Source organism: Lathyrus oleraceus, chromosome 5, assembly GCF_024323335.1.
Source record: "Lathyrus oleraceus cultivar Zhongwan6 chromosome 5, CAAS_Psat_ZW6_1.0, whole genome shotgun sequence".
NCBI classification, from domain to species: Eukaryota; Viridiplantae; Streptophyta; class Magnoliopsida; order Fabales; family Fabaceae; genus Lathyrus; species Lathyrus oleraceus.
Window position 1 is genome coordinate 463,237,449 of NC_066583.1, and position 8,082 is coordinate 463,245,530.

Sequence of the window (8,082 nt, forward strand, 5' to 3'; positions counted from 1 at the left end):
AAAACCATGTCGAAGTTTCTCTTGTACATTATATCACCATTCAAGTAGAAATTACCGGCTAATCTTCTCAAAGTCTTCTTATCTTTCAAAGATGCCCCAGACGGGTAAATCTAACTCTGGAGGAAACTTTTGATGTCGTAATACTACGACTTCTTGTCTTTGATCTCTTCAACAGCAAACACATGAGCTGACCTATCAAGACGCATCACAGATAAATTGGGAACTTCATTCCAATACTTCACTACGATCATTGATGCTAACGTTGCAAGAGCATCCGCCATCCGGTTCTCATCTCGAGGAATATGATGAAACTCAACCTTTATAAATAAGGTTGAAATCCTCCTTGCATAATATCTATATGGAACTAAACCGGGTTGATTTGTCTCCCATTCACCTTTGATCTGATTCACAACCAAAGACGAATCACCGAAGACATCCAAGTACTTGATTCTGAGATTCATGGCCTCTTCAAGCCCCATAATGCAAGCTTCATATTCTGCCATGTTGTTTGTACACTTGAAAGTCAATCTAGCTATAAATGGTAGATGCGTGCCTTGAGGAGTAATAATCACTGCCCCAATTCCATTTCCATATTGATTAACAACTCTATCAAATACCATGCCCCAACGGGAACCATGTTCTGGCCCTTCTTCAAGCAATGGTTCATCACAATCTTTCATTTTCAAGTACAAAATCTCTTCATTAGGAAAATCATACTGCACTGACTGATAATCTTCAATTGGTTGGTGAGCCAAATGGTCGGCCAAGATACTACCTTTGATCGCTTTCTGAGATCGGTATTCGATATCATACTCTGATAACAACATCTGCCAGCGGGAAATTCTCCCAGTTAAAGCAGACTTCTCAAATATACACTTGATTGGATCCATTTTGGATATCAACCAAGTGGTATGATTTAACATATACTGACGCAGACACTTAGCAGCCTAAGCCAATGCGCAACAAGTCTTCTCAAGCATTGAATATCGAGTCTCGCAGTCGGTGAACTTCTTACTGAGGTAGTAGATCGCAAATTCTTTCTTTCTAGTCTCATCTTGATGACCAAGAACACAACCCATACTATCTTCGAGTACAACCAAATACATGATCAACGGTCTTCCTTCAACAGGTGGAGACAAAATTGGAGGTTCAAGCAAATATTATTTGATACTATCAAATGCTTTCTGGCAGTCTTCGGTCCAATCACAAGACTGATCTTTTCGAAGAAGCTTGAATATAGGTTCACATGTGGCAGTCATGTGGGAAATGAATTTGGAAATATAATTCAAGCAGCCGAGAAAATCTAGGACCTGCTTCTCAGTTTTGGGTGCTGGTATCTCTTGTATTCCTTTGACCTTGGCAGGATCAACTTCAATACCCTTCTCAATGACAGAGAAGCCCAACAACTTACCAGAACGAACGCCAAAATTACACTTATTGGGATTCAAGCGGAGTTTATATTTCCTCAAACGCTAGAATAACTTCAACAAATGCTCAACATGTTCCTCTTCATCAATTTATTTAGCAATCATGTCATCGACATATACTTCAATCTATTTATGCATCATATCATGAAAAAGAGTAGTCATTGCTCTCTGGTAAGTTGCACCAGCATTCTTTAGACCGAAAGGCATCACTCTATAACAGAATGTTCCCCATGGTGTAATGAATATGGTCTTCTCCATATCTTCGGGTGCCATCTTGATCTGGTTATATCTGGAAAATCCATCCATAAATGAAAAGACTTTGAATTTAGCAGTATTGTCTACCAACATATCAATGTGTGGCAGGGGGAAATCATCTTTCGGACTGGCTTTATTCAAATCTCTATAATCGACGCACATGCGGACTTTTCCATCTTTCTTTGGCACATGCACAATATTGGCCACCCATTGTGGATACTCAGCGGTCACAAGGAAACCGGCGTCAATCTACTTCTGAACTTCCTCTTTGATTTTCACAGCTATATCAAGATGCGTTCTTCTCAACTTCTGCTTGACTGTCAGGCATTCTGCTTTCAACGACAATCTATGCTCTATAACCTCAGAATCCAAACCAGACATATCTTGATAGGACCAAGCAAACACATCTGAATATTATCGAAGAAGATCCATTAATCCTTTCTTAGCATCTGGACACAGTCGAGGCCCAATCCTGACTTCCTCCACATCATCTTCGAAACCCAAGTTGACTAGCTCAATATGCTATTCAAACGGCTGAATAATATTTTCATCTTGCTCAAGAAGACGAGACAATTCCTTACTTCTACATCACTTTCCTCCTCGGCCTCAAACACAGGGAATTCAAAATTTGGAGAAGGAGAAGGATCATTGTATTCAATGGGGTTAGGAACCAACCTGCATAATGATTTGATAATTTGATTTTAGAAAAGTGAATTTGTGACCAAATTTTATGCAGATGGACAATTATATTGTTTATTTATGTTTTTTGTGATTACCATTTTTCAAAATAAAGCAAAAAGTAAAAATAAACATCAAAGACCTGGATGAATAGAATTAATTTTATTGATGATCAATTTAAAATGCCCAAACAACGTTCACTTCTCCCTTAGGCATAGGAGAAGGATTTTAAAAAAATAAATATAAAAGCAATTACTTAGATCGATGCAAAATAACAGTAATATCAACAACAATCCAATTATTGCAAGCCTTTCCATGCGTCACAAAATTGGTGCAGTCTTCTTCTTCGTCATCCTCTAGCACAACAGCTAAGTGTTGTTCATTGCCATGAATGAACCCTCCGATACGGAAGTTGAGTTGCATATCTTCAGACCTTGCAATTGATGAGCCTTTTTGGAACCCCAAACCGGTTTTGCCTTTGTTGTCGGAGACCTCTACCATGCGCCCCCATTGATCAACATCACCCTCTTCAACAATCTTCTGAGCATCTTTCAGTGAGGACATAAGTGCCCTAACTCTCTTCTCAGCAGCAATAGATAAGGCTTGGAACAGAGTTCCAACCTCATCCTCAGCTTCTACATAAGAGAAAGATGACAGATGGCTAACCAATAGCGTTTTCTCCCCCGCCAACAATCACAAGCTTGCCATTCTTGACAAATTTGAGCTTCTGGTATATAGTGGAGGTAACAGCCCCTGCCTCATGAATCCATGGCCTTCCCAATAAGCAACTGTAAGCTGGGTGGATATCCATTACTTGAAAAGTAATATGAAAATCACTCGGACCTATCTTAACTGGAAGGTCCACTTCACCAATTACCGTTTTGCGTTAATCTTCAAAGGCTTTGACAATCACCCCACTATACCTCATGGGCGCTCCTTGGTAGGATAACTTTGACAAAGTTGACTTCCGAAGCACATTAAGTGATGAACCGGTGTCAACAAGCACATTTGACAAAGCATCTTCCTTTCAGTTCATTGAAATATGCAAAGCCAGGTTATGATTTCTTCCTTCCTCAGGGAGTTCTTCATCGCAGAAGCTCAAATTATTGCATGAAGTGATGTTAGCCACGATGTGATCAAACTGATCCACAGTAACATCCTGCTCTACATATGCATGTGCAAGAACTCTCTGTAGTTCTTCTCTGTGTGCTTCGAAATTTAAAAGCAGAGACAACACTGAGATCTTTGAGGGAGTCTGGAGCAGCTGCTCAACCACATTAAATTCACTCCTTTTTATTAATCGGAGTACCTCATCATCATCATTGGCTTTCAAGTTGCTGGATTCACCAGACTTATCCTTTGAACAACCAACCGGATCTACGTTAGGCACCTCCGCTTGCTTACCGACAATTATTTCTTCTTTATTTTCCGGGAACACCGGTCCAAACACTCGACCACTGCGGGTCACCTTCGTTACATCAGCAATGCTCACCACCGAACTAGTCGTAGGTAACGAGACCTCTTGACCATTCTTTATCATTGTAGCATTATATTGGTAAGGTACAACCTTATCAGATGAATATGGGACTAGGCCCTCTAACCGTATTACCAACGGCGATACTGATCTATTGCTGACATTATTGTTGCTGCCGCTATCATACTAAATTACCAACCGCTCTTGTTGCTTGAAAACGGGCACTATGACATTGACGTTGTCATCTACATGACGAGATTGAACAATCTGAATCATGCCTTCATCCATCAGACGTTGGATGTCCCTTTTCACTACATCACACCCTCTTGGGTTTACACTACAAACAACACAACCATCATGGTCATGTTCACAGTCACTCACCATACAAATATCCTTGTGCATCTGCACCAAAGATATTCGGATAAACCGGACATAAAAAAACTTGAATTCTCCAGGACAACTGTCCACCATATTCACTGAAGAGTTCCCATGAGCCAGCAAAGGGTTAGCTTTCACATTTGGCGAGCGGTCCTCAAAGGACACCATACCACTCTTCATAAGCTTTTGAACCTCGTATTTCAGTGGATAGAAGTTTTCAATATCATGCCCGGGTGAACCCTGATGAAAAGCACAACGAAGCTCAGGTTTATACCACCAGGGAAGTGGTTATGGGATATGCGGTGGGTTCCTCAGTTGAATTAAGTTCTTGAGAACTAGCGAGGGATACAGCTCTGCATACGACATAAGAATCAGGTCAAAAGAGACCTTCTTCCTCTCAAAGTTCTGCTGGTGATGATTGTTGTTGGTATTATTGTTGTTGTAGGTGTTTGTTCTTTCTTGCAGTTGTTGTTGTTGACGTTGATGTTGTTGTTGTTGTTGAATTGGTGTTGCTTATTGATTAGAAAATACCAGAATTATTGATGACACTTGATGATGATGATGTTGATGGGGTGATGGATTTCTTCTGATCTGAGGCCTCCTCTGCCTCCCACTGGAAATTGCATTTGTCTCACTGTCCTTCTTATTGCTGAAACTACTGCCATACCTCTTACTCGTTGACGCCTCATCTTTTGACAACCGTCCATCATAGACTCCTTCTTCAAGTCTGATCCCCATATTTACCATTTCAGTAAATCACCGGGGGCACTAGCGATCATTCATTCATAATAAAATGAACTCAGGGTTTTCAAGAAGATTTTTGTCATCTCTTTCTCCTCCAAAGGAGGGGTGATCTGGGAAGCCAACTCCCTCCACCTTTGTGCGTATTCATTGAATGTCTCTTTGTCCTTCTGAGACATGGACCTCAACTGGTCTCTATCCGGCGCCATGTCTACATTGTATTTGTATTACTTCACAATAGCCTCTCCCAAGTCGTTGAAAGTGAGGATGCTTGCACTATCCAACTCCATATACCAACAGAGTGCAGCACCAGTCAGGCTATCCTGGAAGTAGTGAATAAGCAACTGGTCATTATCTGTCTGAGTTGACATCTTGCGGGAATACATCACAAGATGACTAAGCGGACAAGAGTTCCCCTTATATTTTTCAAAGTCAGGAACTTTGAATTTCACCGAGATTTTAACATTGGGTACCAAACACAATTCAACAGCACTCTTTCCAAACAGATCTTTACCTCTCAGTATCTTCAATTCCTTGCGCAACTCAAGAAATTGGTCTTTCATTTCGTCCATCTTTTCATAAACATCTGGACCCTCAGACGACTCGGAATGATAGATGGTATCCTCTACGTGAGGCAAAGGTGCACAACAGGAGGTGGTGCAGACATGACCGGGCTAGATGCCAGCATGGAAGCAAAAGTAGGCGCAAAGCCTTCGGGCACAAAGTTGGGCGGCATTCCCCATGGGAATCCGGCAGGCAAGTTCAGTGCGAAGTGGGTGGTAGCAGCAGGCACGGTAGAGGTAACCATCTCTGAAGTAACAGTCCTCGCGGGAGGAGTTGCAGGCGTTGGAGAAGCTTGATTCTGAGAAGCAAGAACTGACTCCATCATGACAGTCAGTCGGGCGATCTCATCCTTCAGCTCTCTGTTCTCTTGCTCTAGATGTTCCATAATTTTCTGATGATTGACTCTGGTGTTGTACCGGTGAGTCAGCTTGGCTAAAGCACAGAAGAAATACCAATCAGACATCTGGAAAAAACCTGCTTATGCAAATGATGCATGAAATGCAATGCTTGATTATTTTTATTTCCAAGGAACTTACTATATCATTTGCAAATATGTAATATTTAAATTGCAACAATTTGATATGACCAAAAAAATCTCTTTTTGTTTATATAAATTGGGAGGATTACTCTGAGTACAATTTCAGAAACCAAAATAAAAAGATACAAGGGAAAAGGAAACTAGTCATCCTAAGGATCACTAACAACGTCAGAAGACCTGGCTGAAGGCGCGTACTTCCTTCGAATGCGATGGATCTCGGTCTCAAAAGAAACCTTCGTTTGAGTCTTCTCGAGGACAAGCTGGTCAACAATCTTCTTCCAAGCAACGGAAGGCTGAGGCATGCTAGAAGATGAAACCTATGGCTCTCTCTGTCTCTTCGTCACTCGGTCTTCAAGTAGCTCAATAAGTGCATCTTTGTCCTTAGACTCCAATTGCAACTCTTCATGCTTCTTGCTCAAAGCACAAAAACACTCTTCCCACATATCCTTCTCTTGCTTCATCTTGATGAGCGCGTCTTCCAACTCCTCTACATCTTGGTTAGGGAGAGTTAATGGCTCAACCACAACCATAGACATAGGTCTTTCACAAGGATAAGGCATCTTCAACTCCATAGCTCTCTTCTTCACCCAAAGAGTGTAAGCTTCCAAAGCTACACAATTGTGCGGACCAAGCTCGGATCTTCCTTTCCTATGCACATTATGCCAAGCATGCACAATCTTCTGCTTCAAATGTTGGGGATCTTTACCCTCTTGATATAAAATACCTTCTAACAACATGTTATTAGGTTTGTCTCTCAAGGGGAACCCAAGTTGACGACGAGCCAAAGCAGGGTTGTAGTTAATTCTCCCTTGTGTACCAATGAGAGGCACATTAGAGAATTCACCACAACTATCAATAGTCTTCAAGCTGCTTAAGGACGGATCATACCAAACTATATCATCATTAATGAGAGACATAAGTCTCTGAGACCACCGTAGACATTGTTTGTTCTCCACAAAAGCAGGCGTCTGAGGTAAGTGCAAAATCAACCACTTGTACAGAAGAGGAATGCAACAGACAATCGTTCCACCATCTTTAGAATTCCTTAGATGCAAAGAGAAATACATATCACCCAACAAAGTAGGCACATGATTCCCAATCAAGAAAAGTCTAATGGCGTTAACATCAACAAAACCGTCAATGTTAGGGAACAAAGCTAATCCATAGATAGGCAACACAAAGATAGCTTCAAAAGCGTCCATACTACCAGCTTGAGCAAAAGTGGTAGCTTCCTTGATGAGGAAATCAGATGGCAACCCAAATAACCCTTCTTTCTTCACCCAATGAGCCTCTATCTCAGACTTCTTCAAGTGAAGAGTGTAAGACCCCAATTTTGACCCTAAGATCCCTCATGGCATCATAACATTGCATTTACATTGCCTAAAGGATCATAAGCATCTTGGCTCTTTACCTTTAGGGTGGGATCCCTCTTGAGATTTGGTTTGAGATCACCAAGCATGCTTGAATTGTATATAATTGCTTTTCTCATTTTATTCACTAACCAAAAGCACAAAAGTATGTCACTAGCATCTCTTGTTTGTAGCTTGAGCAGTCACAAGGTCCAAAGCTTCTAGGAGACCCTATGTGCATTGATATGGCCAAGAGAAGATGAAAGCAAGCATGGCTATGGTTCCCAAAGCTCTCATCCATCAAGTATGCCTCCCAAGTATCTCAATTCATCATTTTGATCAAAGCAAACCAAATGGCTTGAGGCTTGTTTCCCAAGGAAACCCTAATCCATCTGTTCATCAACTGTGCCTTGCTCATGAAGCAACCTCAACCCATGGTCAAATAAAATCAAGGGAAGTTCTTTAATTCATAATTTCATGCATATTTGATCTTATTTGAGTATCCTCAATCATCAATTTATCAAGATATGAGGTGTGGACTTGAGAAGTTGATCAGTCAATTCATCTGACTATTTTGAAGTACACTGAGACCTAACTTTCTATGTGTTGGTAAAATAGAGATGACCCCAAGAGCAAAAATATTATTAAGGACAATATGAACAACTTTTATGTTCATCA